Source organism: Anas platyrhynchos, chromosome 7 (assembly GCF_047663525.1).
Source record: "Anas platyrhynchos isolate ZD024472 breed Pekin duck chromosome 7, IASCAAS_PekinDuck_T2T, whole genome shotgun sequence".
NCBI lineage: Eukaryota > Metazoa > Chordata > Aves > Anseriformes > Anatidae > Anas > Anas platyrhynchos.
Window position 1 is genome coordinate 34,624,900 of NC_092593.1, and position 19,786 is coordinate 34,644,685.

The 19,786-nt window shown below is 37.8% G+C and overlaps 1 long non-coding RNA gene across 12 annotated transcripts in view; it reads right to left on the bottom strand.

The window, feature by feature from the left end:
- Positions 1 to 19,786, bottom strand: part of LOC106019051 (uncharacterized) — a 351,120-nt gene that overhangs the window by 312,106 nt on the left and 19,228 nt on the right. For 11 of the 12 annotated variants that reach the window (XR_011810791.1, XR_011810792.1, XR_011810790.1 and 8 more), the window contains one exon: positions 11,827 to 11,899. This is a non-coding gene — a long non-coding RNA (uncharacterized lncRNA). Of the gene's footprint in view, positions 1 to 11,826; positions 11,900 to 16,149; positions 16,268 to 19,786 lie in introns of all 12 variants that reach the window. The other variant, XR_003498409.3, reaches the window with a different exon arrangement.

The window sequence follows — 19,786 nt, forward strand, 5'->3', positions numbered from 1 at the left end:
AAAACAACACAACAAAACAACACAACAAAACAACACAACAAAACAACACAACAAAACAACACAACAAAACAGCTTGTTTTTTCTATTAGTAGAATGAAACAACAGTTCCTCTGAACCCATGGCTTGAAAAATATCCTTCTCTCCTTGATCATATCACTTAAACAACCTATGCTGCACATCCAGAGTGCAATCCCATTCCCCATCTTTAGCATGCACTAAGTGCAAGTCTGAATTGTGGCACTGGAAGATTTGACCACTTTTACAGAAGGCTGTTCTAAATCAGTTGTTTGAAACAGTCATTGTCAGAGAGAATACATCTAATTTATTATTCTCAGAAGATATTTTAGTAAGTTTGGAACCAAATTTCATCATATTACAAGCAAAATTAACACAGCTCTGATGCTGTGTGCAACAAACCTGTTGAGTTTGTAGCACAAGACTTGTTTTCCATCAGAAGTATACCATCCGTGACACGTTTAGAGCAATCTGCCTCCATACATGCATTTTAGACTGATACATACTATTGCCTTTTTCTTTTTTAAAAAGTCATGTAAATTTCATGAACAAGCTATTTCAGCTAGCAAAGCCACCCCTGAGGAAAGTATTTCAAAATCAAGTACACGTTGAAATTGAACCTTAAATAAAAGAAACAGCTACCTTAAACAAGAATAACAAATTCGCCTATAAGAAGGACTGACAGGAGTTCCTGCATTTGACACATATTGCTTGGAAAAAACACTCTTAAAACTAAGTCCATCTGTTTGATTACCAGGTAAGCACAATGACCTGAAAAAAATATTAGGAAAATTGTGAAAACATATGAGAATCTGATATAAACTTAAATTGTTCCTTTTAAGGAAAAAAAAAATGGGGTATAGCATATTCCCACTAATACCAGAGAAACCTCTTTTACTTAGCAATTGAGTTCTAAAAATGCAGATAAAGGGGAAAATATCACAACCCTTAATTATTTGCTACTAAACCCAAAGACAGAAAGAAACAAAAAGTCATGAAGGGAGTTCTGAACTGACTGAAAGCAGGAGACTGAACAGTAGGGAGATGATGCTAATTCAGTTCAATTTTCTCAGCATTTCTGAACTTTTGCTACATTGCCTTCTTTGTTTCCACAGCGGACAAAGGGAGCCAAAGTGGCAGCAAGAATGTTTAGTGTCAGGAAACGATATAAAACTATCATCAGACTTGGTTTTGAGCAGTGAGGACATGCTAACACCCATTAAACCTGCACTGCAAGGTCAGGACAGAAATCGCAGTAGCTAGGGGGTGTTTTCCAGCTAGCTTTAGGGCAGGTATCACATCTTGGAACGATTTCTGTTCTTGTCAGTGCACACAAAGGTTGAAAAAAATAAAGCTGACAAAACAATGCATCACAACCATGACCTGGGGATATTTATCTCACTACTTAAGGTTCAACTCTTTTGTTTCTTTATTTCAGGTGGTTCCACTTTCCTGTGTGCATGTTATGGATCACAAACAACTTTTTCTTTTGGAGTGAATATTTAAATACTCTATTGCATCTGCCTGCACACACATTTTCAGTCTGTCCTTCCAGCCTGCTTTCTTTGATCCCCAACTCATACAGACAGACATCCCCAGGTTAATATGATCTAGTCAAGTACAGATATAGGTATAGCTACATCTATCTGTATACAGCTGCCTAGGAAGCAGCCCTGCAGGAAAGAAAAGGACAAGGTGACCATGACTTGCTCGATACACACAGTTACAGAAGTGGCAAGACACATCAGTTTGACTACGTATTAGGAAATTTCTTATTTTTGAAACACCATGAGGATGATTAACTACAGATTGCCAAGAGGGGTGTGCGAAGTGTTTAAGACAGCTGAACAAGGCCCCAAACAACCTGATGAGACCAGACCTTCTTTGAGCAGAAGGTTGGACTACACCTTGAGATGTTCCTTGTAACCTTAAGTAATCAATTCATGGCCACGGAGATGGCTATTTCACAGAGTTTTTTCTAGGGTGATTTTATCCCATGCCACCCCAAGATGAAGCTCACCATACAAGTTTATTACTTGCTTCTGTTCTGCAATCCTTCCTGCAGACAGCTGTAAATCCTCTCTTAAAGATTCCAACTGCTATTACGGGTTTTATCCTGTTCATCCTTCCTAAATCTTTGGTGATTGTTTTCTGTATCTTTCCACAGCAGCTGTGACCAGGTTAGAAAATTAACACTGATACACAGTGTTGGCCTTTTAAACAAGTTGACCACGCTAACACCTCAAACTAACTATGAGGTGAACCGAATAGTCTTTCTCTATTTTTTCCTGTTTTTCTGAATGACCTTTGTATCTCTGTAGCAAGCTTTTTCTCATGCTTTTTCATAGCTGTGTGCACTGAAATCTGTTTATGACTCTAGTTTTCTTTTCAGTTGTTCAGTGTCTGTTTCATGCCTTTCTGCTTAAGCAGTGCTCCAAAAAATACATGAGTAGATATTGTTCAACTGCTCCTTAACATTTGTAACATACAGGTTTTGAATTTCAAAGCATTATAAGTAAAATCAACAAGCCTTCAACCATTTTTAATTGCATTGCAAAAATGGGAAACCCACTTTACACACATCTGCACCTTAACAGGGGTCAACAAATTCTAAGACTAGAAATAGATTTGCGAGTAATAAGTGTTAAAAATCATTTCATTTAGTCCCAATTAGAGTTCTTCTAGTATGTCCAGATTTTTAGCTATATGACTCTGTTTGACTTCATTCCTGAATAACCAGAATAGTAAGGTAAGGAACCTTTTATATATATATGTATATATATATATATATATATATATCTTTTTATATATATTGAAAATATATTAGTATTTTCATAACTTTTTCACAAGGAAAGCATTTTATAGGGTTCATTGGCACTCCTCACCTTAATTTCCTCGTGAAATCAAAGGCAATTCATCAATCCTCAAAGCAGAGAGGGTTACATAGCATCAGACTTAGCTTAATAGATTACATCTTTAAAAATAATCTAAACCACAGAGATCAATGTCATAGCACAAGTGTCTAATCCAGAGGGCATTAAAATATCCTGTTACAGTGTATCTGAAGGATTAAAGCTGTGTTTCAACGGAGATCAACTTAAAGGTGGAGAAGGGAGAAAATGGGAACTGCAAATGAAATACTCTCCAGGTGCCTTCAGCTTTCCATTATTTTGTGGAAAGAGTTTACTTAAATTTGACATCTGCAAGAGAAATCATAGTTGTGTGGCATGAAGAGAACTCTTTTGTAGCCATTCTTCCCAACTTAAAAGCATTATTTTAAGATATCGATGTCTACATCTACATGGGCCAGACATATGCAGACGTATTGAATGAAGTTAACAGTCAACGAACACTGAAGAGAAATTCAAGTGAACACAACGAAAAATGGACGCCTTGTTTAAGGTACAGAGTTCTGTAGTCCAGTGCTACAGAAAATTAGTTGAAGAAAGTTTTTATCTGATTTATGATCTGCATTTTTTTTTTTGTAATTCCAAGATAAAGCAGATGTGTTGCCCCAAAATCTGCATTCTCCACTCTCTCCTTCCCAAACCAGTCAGTATTTTAAATTATGCTATAATACAAAGAACACTACATAAGCTACAACCTACCTCGGTCCCATTTATAAGGTCAAGATATGATAACAGAACTGTTTTAACAGTAAAAACCAAAACGATATGGAGAAAAGAAAAATGTCACTATAATGACCTTTCCCCCAAATCACTTTTTTACTTAACGGAAAAATAAAATGGAAAAAAAAAAAAAAAAGAACAGTTCCCTGAAAGTAGACCGATTTACTTGACAGGAAAATCACATTAACTTGAAGAAAAAAATTGAACTTTTAACCCGAATAGATTCTTCAAGTCTTCTTACATACAATGACAAGCTCTTTTTTTAGAGGTTCCACTTGATTGCTATGTGACAACATTCTCATTTGCTTTTCTGGCTACAATTCTTTTTATCCCTTGAAGTGTGTTTCATGTCATAAAACATCTCAATTAGGCTAAAGAAAACAGGATCAGGGCTTGCTTGTTCACAAATTTGTACAACACGTCCCTTCAAAAGAAAGCATCGTTCAACACAGCCCTTTATCCATCATTCCACACCTACAAGTTTCCTTCAAGGCCGTTTGACCTTCACTTTCCTTCCAATACCACAATGCCCTGTGTCTCTGCAGGCATCCACTGCTTTCTGGTTCCACTTCTGTCCATTTTTCACCATCTTCTCCTACTCACCCTTCACTGATAATCCTTTGTTTCACGTTCCTTATTCCACCCACTCCTTTTGCTACCACATTACCAGGCTCCTACTATCTGTTTGATGCTTTTTCTGTCACATCTTTCGCATGCACGAACACCCCTATACCTAAGATGAATTCAAACTTGGTCACATTTCAGCACCTCCAGAAAACCCATTAGGTGACAAGTAGCTAACTTTGACAAAAAAAAAAAAAAAGTGATTTGTAATTTCTAAGTCTATTTAATAGACTATTACTAGTTTATTTTCCATTTTGTCCTCCTCCAAAGTGTAATCTCCAGCGACCAAGGACTGAAACACCTTTTGTGTTCAGAGCAGAGTGAGACAACTATATGCACTACCACACTCAATCAAACATTTCACTGGGTTATTTCATTCAAAATCAGTCAATGCACAGACAAACACTGAAAACTTAGCATGCACACGCAACAGCCTTGTGACACACAAACCTGCCACATGAAATACACTGTACACAGGCCACCAATTGTAAAAACAATATGGTATTTGAATCCAATTCTGACGTGGCCTTGTCCAGTAGTCAAAAGTTTCCATGCAGTGAAGCTGACTGGTTTCTGTGTTAAAACAATGACAGTAATGAAACCACAACTCATTACTTTTCTCTATTAGGGAAGAAAAGACTGTTTCAAATTTTATCTTGCTTAGACCTGGCTTGTTCTGCCTTGAAATCCACTACAGAACCTTTCAAAGAAGCAGGCATCATAACTGAACTGCCAAGTATCTGCAGTCAGTTGTGAAGTCTACTCAAGCTATGGATGTAATCACTCAGCCAGACATTCAAGACCAATGGCTACTCCATAATTAGGGGTGGGTAGTCTCTAAAGCAAGCTCAATTTTAACACCAACAGGCAAACAAGGACACCGTGAGACTTGGCTGCCACTTGGATCTGTTGAACTGAAGTCACTCAGGTTTTTCTGGTGGTTTTTCCTCTGCTCTGAATTCCAACAAGCCTTTGAAACTTATACATACTGCTTTTATTATTAAAAAAAAAAGTCTTGCTGAGGTCAAGAATTTTAGTCAAATTGACCGAACGACATCCCTATTAGCTAACTATTTCCTATCCTGTGCTTACAGCCAGTCAGAACTCAGAACAAGCAGAGCACAGAGCTGACTTCTGAGCTCAGGAGCACTGCTGAGATGTCAGCTTGGGCTTGACATTGCACTAATTAACTGTATATTAAGGACATCTGCTTGGCTTGGAACATGTGCAGAAAAGTTCTGTCAGGCTTCAAACACTGGGGAGACAATAGCTCTGCTCCCCATGTCCAAATGTTTCAGGGAATTGCATATTATGACCTTTAGCACAAGACTGTACTGAAATTGAGCTCTTTCAACATACTCCACTCATATACACAAACAGCCATCTCCCTAAAGTTAGAACAGAAACCAAAAAATTGAGGAAAAAATTCCCCCAACATGGTCATTGTGCAAAACAAGAAGTACCGCTGACTTCTTCAGAAGCATTAATCATTTAGAGTCATGATAAATTAATATGCAGCTGTTAAACCACTTCAGAAACTTGTAAGAAAGCTTCAGAAATGTTCCTGAGCTTACAATAGAGATTTTTTTCTCATTTCATGGTCCAAGATCTCTCCCTTTCATTCCTCATTCCATGTTCGAGAGTTTGGAATTCGGAGGGACATGAGGTGTCCCTGTTTGAACTGTCACTGAAACAGGGCACAGAAAGCCAGTTCCAGTTTGAATGGATCACTTTCCCCCACCCCAGAAAATTCCCATTTAATTAGGAAGAAGCTACTATGCTGTTTCAATAAACTTTTCTGTAGGTCATCTGCTCCCCTGCTTTTTCTAGGGCAGATGCTCTCCAGACTGATGAGGTGCAGCAGGTAAAAGAATTCCTCAAGATTTACTGGAGTAGACCTCACACACACAATGCAGTTTGGAAAACAAGAGTTAGGACTAACTCAGAGCAACTTCAACGTGAGCATCACCCAAGAAATGAAAAACGCTAGGCCATGAGAGAAATTGTCTTCAGCATGCCTTGCCTCTTAGCCCATCAGTCTCACTGACACAGCAATTTGCATAATGATGCCATGTGCTGAAACTTGCTCCTCAGCTCAAAGCAAGTAATGCTTACAAAAATTTGGGATTGATGATTTCCATTGTAGAGCTAAATACACACTTAAAAGAGCCAAAGGGTCAATATGACATATACAACATAATTCCAATGAATTGTAGTACTGTGCCATTTTACAGCAGCTGAGAATCTAGAAAAGAATAGCCCAATGCTCAGAAAACTCAATATATGAACCCATTCTGTAGCCCTTTTCATTTTTTGTATTAAAAAAAAAAAAAATGTATAGCACACCTTCACTTAGAAACTTAGCAGCAAAGTTGCGAAGTAGCATTTCTGAAAAGATTTGAGGAGAGAAGAATCTGTTCTACCTGAAGTGAGACATTTCAATCTAAAATGAAGCCAAAAGGAGCGTACTTTGCAGGCTTTCCCAAAGAGCAACTTGAGACTCTTGTGACACACCACAGGTGGTTGTCTGGACCACTAAAACCTGCAAGGGAAGAGATCCTGAAGCTCTCAGGAGTAGGGCAGGAAGCAATAACTACTGAAAGCTTAACTATAAAGCCTGAGATTTTTCAGCTTGTATCAAATAGATGGAAAAACAAGCTGTCCCGACTATTGAGAGTAGGCTAAATATGGGACAGTTTCTCCAAACAAGAGAAAAGAGCAGTGTTCCAACTTGGTTGCTACCACACTAAGCAGAACAAAAATACTTCAGAATACGCAGCCCAACACTTCGAAACTCATTCGAAAACCAAAATCATGACTTCTGTAGGGTCTGTCTTCATAGCTGTCAGACTTTAACCATATGTAGAACAAGCCAAATCTTTCTCAGTTGAAATGTTTGGTCCTACTGAAATATATAGGGTTATGGACAATAGCATAACTAACCGGATTTGGCTCCATACAATAGCTAACATAGACCAAGTGTAAGGCTCAGGAGACCATTTCTGATGCATCCAGATGGAGAGTACCTTTATTCAGCTTGATTGCAGGCTGACGGACATGGTGTGATCCTTCTCTGAACTGTTACACCAGGGAAGAGAGCACCCCTTCCCACCCTGCTGCATTCATATTGTACAAACTCACTACAGCTACTGTTCTCTGCTCCAACACCTTGATTTCTGGTTATCAGCAGTCTCTCTAGATTGGTAGCCCAATAAAAACTAGGGTGTTTGTTCAAGTAATTGACTTGAAAATATTTCCTGTTGATGTTGTCTTCTATTAGAAAACCTCTGGGAGTACAATGGCACTTCAGTTTCCTAAGTATCCTTCAGAAAATGACATTATCTTAATTCCACCAATGTGTTTTAGCAAAAAACTCACTCCCACACTGCATTGTTTTACACAGTTCAAAAACACAGATATTCAGGTATTTGTATATTACTCACAGCCATGCAGTTTCCTTCAAATCCTGGCTCCCAGTTACAAATTTATTCCATTTAGGATGAAAGTGGGTGCTGCTTGGAGAGCCAGGACAGGACTAGTCTCCATCAACCCCACCTTTAGATGACCTCAGAGCACCTAAATGACGTGTTGGCCATTGGCACAGGGAAGAATATCTCTAAGCTACCCTGTATCTTGCTGTCTAAGCACTGAGTAACTAACTTGTACAAATCTTTAAGTGCTGTATTAGCCTTCCTTGCAAGGACTCTCAGTATGCTACCTGGGTTATTTGCTGCGACACATTAGATCAGGTTAGCTCTTAAATGGAAGTTCCCTATAGCTTCACTCAATAAGGTGAATATAAGCGAAAATACGAGTAATTCAAGGTTTATTTTCATCCTATGTCTTTAAAGAGAGCGCTTTTCCAGGAGAGTACATCAATCAAGAAAAAAAAAAAGTCAAATGTTTTGAAGAGATAGCTTTGTGATTAAATGCTTTTAAGTGGTCTTAATCAAATACTTTTGTTCTGAGATTAGAGGCAGGCACTTGTTTTAGGCCAATTATTTAGTAACTACTTATGTATTTAAATGATGTTAGACATGATTCTTCCCCTTGGTTCTCAACAGCTATGCCTTTGCTACAGCTGAATGATGACAAGATTTTGCGGCACAGAAAACTTGCATGTCCTCCCCCAGTGACAGTGTAATAGCCCGATCATGATAACTGTGAGCTAACCCTGCAGTTGTGACACTGAGACATGAACGGTGCTTACTTTTGGTGATATGCCAGGTCTATCACAGTACCCACAGCCTTACCTATTTATATGGCCAGGTATGAAAAACCCTACAAGTTAGACTGAGCTTTTGCAACCCAAAAGAAAACCCTAGTTGGTTCCACATGTGAAATTACCATCAAGATTTTCTTCCCTAGCACCTCCTTAATTGTATCTGTCTCAGTGTTTTGAGACTTTTTAGCCATTTCTTGATGTATGTAGCACCTGCAGAGGCCTTTATTTTGTAAGTGACAAACTGCGGAGCTGCTCAAGGAAAACCCCTCTATTGTAGACCTGCATGCAGCAGCCCATGGGCTGAGGAAATGGACACACAAGGCATCCCCTTCCCAGCACTTCTCTACCACAGCAGGGTTAGTGTGTAAGCAGAGATACTCCTTTTAGCTCTCCACTTTCCCCTTTACATTTAAACTTTTATTCATTAATGAATGGGAGACAATTTTTATGCAAATCAAAGGCCTGAAGGCATCTTTTAATCACCTACATTTCCATTTACAGAGCAGGTATAAAAAGAGCAATACATCCCCTTAAATCCATTATCAAGGCTTCACACTGTGCTATTGTTCAATGAATCTTTCCCCACTTTTGCCTCTAAAATTACACAGGGAAGAGAGTATTCCCATCAAGTTCAACTTTATCACCAAGTAAAGTTGTCCTATTCCTTCCCATAATGAACTCTGGATCCCTGATGAGTAACTTGCATTTAACTGGCAACACTCTGGGCTACTTAGATTAACTGCAACTGTCTGAACAGCTTGAACCTCAATAAAATGTGTAGTAAATGACCGAGCTAATTTAACCTCATTAATCCTCAAACCAATAGAACAATTTGATGTCCACACAGCAGTTTGTGCACAGCCTCCAACATAAACATGCCCCGGTAGGAAATGAACACCAAAGATGTGCTGCAGCCCTACTGCCAGTGTTATCACTGTTGGGAAAATAGCTACATAATTAGAGACCTATCTCCAGCTGTATTGCAGGAGTCACGCACTTTATTTGGGCTTGTTAACGGCAGAACTGTTGTCTCCAAACTAGATCTGTCCTGGAATCTCCCCACTACAGCACTTTGTGCAGCAGCCTCTATTTTATCTGTAAACCATTTGCCTCCAGTGTCAACAACACCACCACTAGCAGGAAAGGAAAACACGGAAAAGCAAGCAGGAAATGAGTTGGATTAACTTCCATGATAACTCCTCATTGCAGTAGTGTTTGAATCAATCTTTAGAATAAAAATTTGAAAACACACTTACAAAGACTATGAGGTCCCCCAGCACATAAATAAAAACAATTTCAGCAAGACATTTCAAATATTTTATACATATTGTTCTTGAAATGAACACCGGCTACTTTTTCAAATGCAACACAACTAAACCAATGTGAGCAATCTCTCTACTCCCACGTGGGAGCACAAGTCACAAATAACTGTGGCTTAATGCAAACAGTTTTTAGGATGCAAGTAAATCAAAGGGGAATATTTCTAAGCATATAAATGTTTAATTCAGCACCATTTATAAGTTAATTCTGAAAGGAACTTGGTCTTACTTCAGTTTTGACTTGGGCTCCTGAGTGCTTAATCACTTTTAAAATGGGACTAGACATCTTAGTGGAAAAGTAACTCAAAGCCAGTTTATTGGTATTAGGTACCAAGCTATCACTGACAAACAGGTATGACATAATACGGACTGTGTCACTTTGACCTCAGCTTATTAGAAACACCATCCCACTGTGTTTGTGTTTTGGTTTTTTGTTTATTTGTTTGTTGAAGATGGGTATATAGTTGCTTCTTCCATAGCTTCACTGCAATGCAGAAGAGTGCTAAGAGAGGACTGCCCACAAAAATTAATGGACCAACTGGGTCAATTGCTTAACTACAGTGCAAGTTTTTCATTAGCAACAGAATAAGAACAGAGCATCGTTTTGTGAAATGTTCAACTGATCATGACAAATGGTCATCAGTGCAATTGAATCTAAAGCAAAACTCACTTGTTAGATGAACTAAGTAACATACAGAAGTCTCTAAGTACTGTCCTCACAGAAGTCAACATCAATTTATAGCTAGAAATTGATGCTCATTGTAAAATGAAAAAGGTTTTTGAAATATTTCCTATAATGGAGGCTTTGCACTAGAAAGGCCACACAGAACTCAAATAATTATTACTGAATCCAAGATACAGAACCCAGCAGAACTTGGAAAAAAAAACATGCCAATAAAGCTATTCCAAAATTGCTATGATTTTGGAATCCTTCCTCAAAACACAGCTGAAGTGCATTCCCGGCAAAAGCTAAACAAGGGGCAAGTTACATAAACAAATAATCTTTCAAGTGTTTTACTAGTCTACTTTCTTCCTCTCACTGTTCTGATGTATGTAAAGGCCACCTATACAGACAGAAACTAAGTACATTTATTTGCCTAATGCTCTCTTTTGGGCAGGCATTTCCCACAATGTTTCATCTGAGCTCTCTAGTCTACTTTCTACCAGCAAATATCTTGAGCAATCAAAAATACAAATACAGAAAGAAGTACCCACTGTTCTTTATCAGATCTACATTTAATGGAAAAAAATCACCTCAATCCTTCCTTTCAACCTTTTGATGAGGCAGGTTAACTGTTTTGAAGAGACTTCAGATGTGTCACCATCTTGTACAAACACCAAAATATTTGCCAGAAACCACATAAAATAAATAAATAGAACAGATTTAATACAAGTAAGACTTGCTCCAACAAGTTCGTCTCAGTTTTCTTCTGACTAGTCATTTCAAATCACTGTCACCCAGAAATTCTCCTTTAACAAGTTTTCCTTGCAAATTAAACAAGTCATTCCTAGTACATACCTTCTTCCTTACTGTGAATATACAAAAAAAAAGTAGTACATTTTGAATTGCTGTACAGTCTGTTTTTCTTAGAGATGATTTCACATGAAAAATAACATAGCTCATCAGTGACAGAACCAGCAGGATTTATTGTGTATGGGGAATTATGGCAGAGACATTTTCCCTTGGACAGCAAAGAAATGCAATAACTTACATTTCTCAACCACAGTGCATGTTTTCTGGCAGTATAAAAAATAGATCTCAATAATAAAACTATACCTCACTACCAATACTTACCTTTCAGCAGTTCCATGAAAGGTAAATATAACACCTATATATATTTACGTAAGTATATATGTTATATTTCTAAGAACTTGCTGGGTTAACTTTTATTGATTAGGCACTGGGTTTAAAAAAACAGTTCATATATCACTCATATTATATCCTGGAGTTCACATTTCTGACCGTTACTTGCCTAGGCCAAAGTCAAAAAACAGTAAGGTCTCCATTTCCTACCTTATGGGAGCATAGCTGGAAGAATTTAAAACGCTGCTTCACAGGCTTGTCCACAACTGTAGGTTCCTGATCCCTAAACAAGGAAAGAAAGAAGGTAGCTGAGGAGCTGATAAACAGAGCTTAGTACATTACTATATATATAAATATATAGATATATATTACCAAACATAACATTACATCCAGACTCAAAAGAAACTAAAGTTGACCCTGTAATCCATTTTCTGTATTACTTGGATAACACTTATTTCTTAAATTTCCTCAGCCACTGATGAACAATGGCACTGATGTTTCTCACTCCCACACAGCCCACCTAATAGGTTGTCATATTCCTTGTGTTACATTCATTGTTTTTCCCAAATATTCTTTTCCTTCACATCTACAAATACATCTACCTGTAACTTAATTTCAGGATTTTTTTGTGGCTTTTATTTGTTGCTTTGCTGTTAAACAGTGCTAGTCCTACAGATTTTTTCATGTGATGTTCAAGAAAGAGTGCTCTTGATGACAATTTTATATTCAAACATAAATCTTTTTTCCAATACCCTTGGCCTGTTTGCTCACTAACCCTCAATATGAGAGAATGACGCTGAAAGTCACCAATCAGTTACTGTAATAGGATATTGAATCTGTTATGGAAGAGTAATTAAACAAATTCCTCAACAAGAGAACGCTGGCTTACAAGAATAACAACTGTGTCTTCATTGGAGCAGTCACAGTAGGACGTTACAAGAGAAACCCTTGCAGGCAGTAATGCAAGTCACTGCCACTTCTGCATCGTTCAACTCTAAGGCCAATTATTTCTGTGCAACTATGAAGTACAGCACAGGGAAATCTGATCTCTTGCTAATCAAGCCACATGACCAGGAAAATAAAGCTAAGGGTATGCTCTCATTTGAATTTCAGGATCAAACGGCACTAAGAAAATACAAGCTGAGGCTGAATTATTATTTTTGAAGATGCTCTGTCCCCGAACATGGTGATTTCAAGTGACTGGGCCAGCTCCTGCCTGCTCAGCATGACAAGGAGATCGAATTAAGGTGGTCATGTGCATCTCAACACTCTCAAGAAAGCGGAACAAGAAGGCAGGCAATGAGAAGATTCAGTCATCCAGATGTAAGATCATGAGATTTGATGTAACAGGACACCCACGAGACAGACACATGAGGGTCCATGCTAGACTACTATTACCTTGCATGGCTTCTAAAGAAGACTTCCATAGAACTCTTCTAAAGCAACTTGCAATTACTTGTAATCAGGTTATTTATTATTCCATTATTGTCCCAGAATTAAGCACTGTATGTAATGTTAGACTTGCATGCCACAGTAAAATCTGCTCACCTCTAGCTAAATGCAAGCCATTTCTAATGCATCAAGTCCATCCTGCCTCTCTTCTACTTCACACAAACACTTTCCAAGCGGTGTGACAGATGCAGCTTCAGGATGACGCTGTTCTCAGGTACTAATGATCAACTACAACTAGTGACAAAGCCAACTGCCCTCTTCTGCAGATGGGAGACTAATTTACTGCTCTGCGGCACTTACCTTTCACTTCATTACTTCCAACTCCATCTAAACCATTCCCCTGCCTTAAGAGCCAACAGTCCTTATTCTTACACATGAAAGATAATTTATGTTTTGGATTCTCAACTTACAACAATACCGCAATATGAGATCATCTGGCCTAAGCCATCCCATAAACAAGGCACTATTTTGTTTTTACACTGCTTTGATACTTGTAGGAGACACTTGCTGAGGAGATGGTGAACACACACACTTTATATGGTACTTCAGACTCAGTGTCTGAGTTTTTCAAAAGGTGTTCTGTATACAGCAGGCTTCATAGGCTCAGTTTCAGCTCCCTCATATAGGGTAACAATAAATAAAACAACCATATGATAACAAACCCTAATTGAATAATCTGATTACAATCACAGTGAGAAACCATACATGCTCTTCAAGCACCTCTCTATGGTTAATGTCTGCTTTGAATATAGGAAAAACTTCAGTTCTTTTCAAGTGAGTGGAAACATTTAATAGTTCAAATGAACCATTAGTTGCTTTTATTTTAAGATGCATCTTACAAGCATTTGATGTCACTTCTTATTACACACCCCAAAACCTGATAAGGTATCCAAACTACCCTGCTTCCTGACTATTCAGAATGTGATAGAATTTTATTGTCAAAGCTCCTACTTGTACTTGCCTCAGGATTCCTGTCAATTACTTCCTCAGCTTAGAGGAAAACACAATACCATCAATTTCTACTTCTGAGATTCCCTCCCTATCACCCTCCAAAAGTGGGCTCCATCCATTTTACACGCACAAGTTAGCCAGCCAGCATCAAAGCAGCTTAACCATTAAAACTATTTGCAATAATCAAGAATTAATATATATATATATATTATCGTAGCATTTGGCATTCCACAGAAAAGCAGCATACATCATCTGGTGCTCTACCACCTGTATTTACGTATACAAGTATGTATGGAATTTGACATAATGATTGATAATTTTATGTTAATAATGGATTTTCAGTATACTCCACATAGATTCCTCCTCAAAACATTAATTCTTTTCTCATGTAAGTGAATATTATTTAAGATACCAGGTGCAGTTTAAAATCAAACATGCCTCAGCATTAAAAAAATATGCTATTTTAGTCAAAAAAGGTAGATCACAGCTATAAAGTCCAAGGCATTTCAGAAAAGCCTAGACAAGTGTATCTGCACATCCACAACTCCACAGCACAAAATCTCTGTTGGTACTGAAGATACCAGTCATTGGACCACCCCACAAAGCAACCAACACACACAGACCTGTCGGTGTGAGATGTGACTTGACTGATAAGCATTTTACATGCCTGTGTTGCTTGATATCTGCGTCCTCCTTAAGTAAAGAATCATCAGCAGTAGAGCCCCTTAAGGACTTTAAATAGAGGTATTAGCAACTCTGCATGGATGTAGAATATTTTGTCTTTGGTAAGGTGATTAACTTTTAATTTTTCTCTGCTTCTAATTTCCTCATTCCTCTGTAATTGGTACATTGCCAGAAAGGGCAGAAATCTATTTCTTATAAGTGGCACTGTTATAATAGAAAATGCTTTTAAATGCAGGCTCTGTGATGCATCCTGATGACTGTCATTTCTCAGGGACTGGCTTTCCCTCTCTGAAAGTGTTTTCCCCTTAAGGTTTAAGAACTAATTCAATATTTTAAATTACGAATGTTTTGTCCCTGGCTAGTTCTTTTGGTGGACGACAGCCATTTGAGACTGTCCCTACCTTTCACCTGCTTTGACACATGCTTTCTTCCTTTCATTATCTGAGGAGTTCGCACTTAGCCTTAGTTTGCAGGGGATTTAAATCCATCACTTGCCACACAGTTTAAAATCACCAATTTAAATGAGCACCTGAAACAGACGAAGAACTCAAGAAAGGAGAGAAACGGACAGGAGATACAATGCCCTCAGAAGTTTTTTAAGCCCACTTCTGAGCAGCAGCATTTGATCTTGCTTGAGACCAGCTGCTCAATGCTAGGTATTTCAGGTGAGCATTTCCATGAGGACAGCTGTTGCTGCAGTGACAAACACAATTCACTATCATTAACATACTGATATGTAAACAACTAGGGTGCATATTCACCTCCTGCCTGGCTCAAGAGGAACAGTCCATGGACTAGGAAAAGCACTTGCATACTAAGACTTCTCAATTAAATAATGTGTTTACAAAAAAAAAAAGATTTATGATTATTTTTACTGTAATTCTGAAGGGTCAGAAATAAGACTCTTTATTCTAAATGTTTGTATACTTATCCTACATTTCAAAATCAACAAAATGCTTCCCTACAACAAAAGTTGCCAGAGGCAGAGAAAAAAATAATAACCCAACAAACCAAGGATAACACTATATAACCCTTAAGTACCTAATGCCAGCAGAAATGGTTTAACCTATTTTTGCTACAGAAGGCTCATTTACAAAAAAAAAATTGAGCAAATGATAATGACAAATTAGTTTTGACCTCATTACCGCTGGCTGCTAGATAACATGATATTACTGCTACCTAATAAACCTCTGCTTTCTCTTTAAGGTGCATAAATCATTGTCAAGTCACTAACTTATATTATTCTCCATAAATGTGGGAAGCAATTCTTCAGATTTAACAGGAATCTCTCCTTTACAGGGCTATATGTTGCATTTTAATACAACATACCTTATATTTTTGCCAGCTGCAGCAAAATGAAAAATTCTCGTAAGTCAGAACCAGATCTCCCAAATTCTATATTTGGGATGCATTGGTTATCTACGTAAAAGTCTGACCAGTTTATACCTTAGCCCTTCATAAAGGCTTCTGACATATCCTGCTGAAGCTGAAAAAAGTAAAAGGTTCTCAAGCTGATGAATCAGTTTTCATGGAAGCTACTTTCTTCATGCAGAAATCCAGTTCACTAAAAAAAAAAAAAAAACACACACACAATGGGATGAACGCCCCACACACATCGTGCATGGTGTGCAACCTACATCAATATACATCAGCTGCCCCTAATACCTCCAGCATCTGAGGTTAGCAAATCTTATTTCAAACATGGTTGAAATGTTTCCACAAAAAGGCTCCGGTCTTCATAGTAATAATAATTACATGGATTATTCTCAGAGCTCTCAAGATGGCCTTACCAAAACTGGGTAAGCCATAGAGCTTACTGTTAGTATCTGGATCCTAATAACCCATTTTAATAACTCATAGATAACCTTCATCAAGCAGGTTAATTGCACAGCCAGAGACTGGCTTAGTCACACCAAAAACAATATAATGGCAAAAAAGCTAGTGCATCAGAACCAGAAAGTATCAGCCTAAAAAAAATGTGGAAGAGGAGCTCTCAAGTGACAATGTCTGTATTCCAAAAAAGCTGCCTAAATAATGCAGAGCCAAAACATTGCAAGAATATGTGAGCAAGTCAGCAATCTTCCAATGACAAAGGATCTGTCTTCACCTGCGTAACTCTACTTAAGCAGCTAGCTCATTCTTCCTTGGTTAGACTTTCTTTAAAGGAAACCCATGAACAGGTTAAAAAAAATAAGTTTCCCTTCACCCAATATTTGTGTAGTAATTAAATATGTAATAAGAATTAAAACTATTTCCACTATTTTAGAGCAACAATTGCTCAGACCTGCCAAGTCACATTTCTTTTTTATAGCATTCAGAGTGATAGCAACCACTTTAGTTTATATGTACTGTAAAAAGTAAACGGATAGAAGTAGTGACAAGTCATAGTAATTTTGATAGACAGAATCTGGCCATTAAACCTACTGCTGTAAGCCAGCTGTGTCTTACTGATTTCATTAGATCCATATTAAAAAAGCTGACAAGCTGTCAACATAGTAGATACATATGGAAATGTTATATTTTATTCATTTGATGACATAACCATCCCAACCTGAAATAATTTTGGCCACATCTTTCATTGGTCATTCTACTGCAACTATTGAGCTCAACTGGGTAACTCGCACAGGTCTTCATCAAACGCTTTTCCCCCATAACATATGGAAAAAGCATGTACCATTAGCACACTTTGTGAGCTGAGTGTGGTTATCACAGGAAATAATTGGAAGTGTACTCCTAACCATGGATACTCAATGTTTTATTCTGATGTTGAGAACACTCTTGCATAGGGAAGAGAATTATTGGAAACAATACTGAGGATCCTTGTTAAACAAGAGAAAAATTGGATTAAAAGGAGAGGATCTAAGTTAGGCATATTTTAATAGTCTTCTTATCACATACTCTTAATTATTTTTTTTCTACAGTACAAAGAGTAACTGAAGAATTTGAACACACTCTTAGTTAAGGACTACTACAGGACTCTTTACACTGAAACTGGACCAGCTAAAGCTGTCTGTGCTTTTGTTTTTCTCCTGTAAGAGTAACAAACTTTTAACAAAGCTAAGAGGAAACTTTTAACAAAGCTGAGAGGAAACTTTCCGCCCTCTCTTTGCATCTTGCATCATTTCAGTTTTAAAGACATCAGAAGTAGCAATAAAAAAAGCAAAACAATTTGTCTGACTAATTGCTACAGCTCTCTTTCACCTGTGGAGAAAAAAAAAAAAAGCAGCCTGCCTGGCTTGAGTTCCTCCAGAGTATTTCAGAGCTGTAAATCTGGGCCATTTTGTTGAAGATTTACTGACTTCTCAGCTGTCTGTTCCATTAGCTGTGACATAATTCATCCTGGGAAGATTTCCACCTCAAAAGGATTTTCTTTCTGAAGATGTTCTTATAAATCTGCTTAGTAGCAGAAGAGACTGTGGTTAGTAGTTAGACCAACCATTGATGATCAAGGAAAAAGCAGGAAGGAATTAAGGCTTATGGGCCAGTTTGAGCATTGGCTTCTCTTCACAAATTTGTTTGTGTGTGAGCATTTCAGGTTTTTTTTGGTCAACAAATTCAAGTGAGACTGTCTGAAAAAGGACAGCCCAGACAAATCGGAGAGTACTCTTAAATCTGGTACATTTTAGGTCAGGTAGCTTATATGACTCCCCTTTTGAAGTTTATGCAAGATGCTGAAACTTCAGTAATTTGGGGTGGGCACAGGTTTTTCTTTTTACAATCGGGTGGGGTGAGGGATACACATAGATGGATGCTTTGCAATGCATTACTAAACATGCACCCAGTCTTACAAGGGAGCAAGCCATGAGCTGCTGCCCAATATTGGACTGAAACAGCATTTATGAATTTAAGTGCTAAAACTCTTTAACCAAGAAAAGATGTGTATTTTTCACATTGAGCTAGAAAGCAGGCATGTTCCTACCAGCTATATCTGTTTTAAATATATAATAGTATGTATTAAGTATTCAAAGGTCTGCAATTGTTGAGCATTGTACCAAGTCATGTTTGATATGATGCATTGTCATCAACTTCAGTATCTTTCTGCTAGTGGAAATCTACTGATGCTGCAGACAGCAATTTGCAGAATCAGGTTTCAGGTGACAGTTATGTAAGCACAGACAGACGTGCCATAGGACATTTTTAATCAAAACAGCCTGAGTATTGCATAATGAACAGTATGAGCCAACTGCTCACAATAAGCTCCAGGTCACAAGATATTCACAGAAGCTTAGTTAACAATATCAAGGTAACAAACACATTCAGAGTTCAAACACATTCAAGGTTTAAAAAAAATAAAAACTACCATTGAACGAGACAGAAAAATGAGTTAAGAAGTTATTCATTAGAGGTTATTTAACCAGTATAAAACAACTTCAGCACATTTTTACTTTTGTAAATACACCTGCAGAAAATACTCTCAATTTCTTGTACATTCTTCGGGCCAACTTCCCAGCTCACGTTATTCCCTCCAAGTTCAGCAAAGCTATTATGGTGTTACTCCGTCTTTTTTTTTTTTTAATTTCATACTTTGTGGCATTTTTGTCTTTTTATTATTTCAGGTTTTCTGTTTAAGAAATTCTAACAACACCCCACAGTAACCACAGAGTCTAAAGGCAAGTTAATAAGTTCAAGTTTTACCTTTTTTGCAAGTCTAACTTAAGTCTCCATGGAAAAAGACACAAGGTACAACCATGGAGCACTTGTCCCTGAGCTTTTTATTCCCAGTGACAGCAACAGAACTGTGAAGGACAAAGTGAAATGAATCAAAAGAAGTAGGATTGCTACAACTGACTAAAAGGAAACTGGCATCTTCATTTATTTCCGTGGCAGCAACCCAACTTCTTTCCAGTTCCCATCCATTCAGTAATAAGTCCTGGAAGGCTGCTGAACATGCATAGTTGAACCATCGACACAACATTATTTCGAGCATTTTTCAATCGTTATCTTCCCTTCTAATGCTTTAACTAAAATGCAGTTTTCAAAGCCATTTCTTGCTGCTCAGACAACTTACGTTTGCTGAGGAAGACTGCAATACCAGAATGGAAAGCTAAATTACACTAACCACCTAAAGCCCAACTAAACCCCA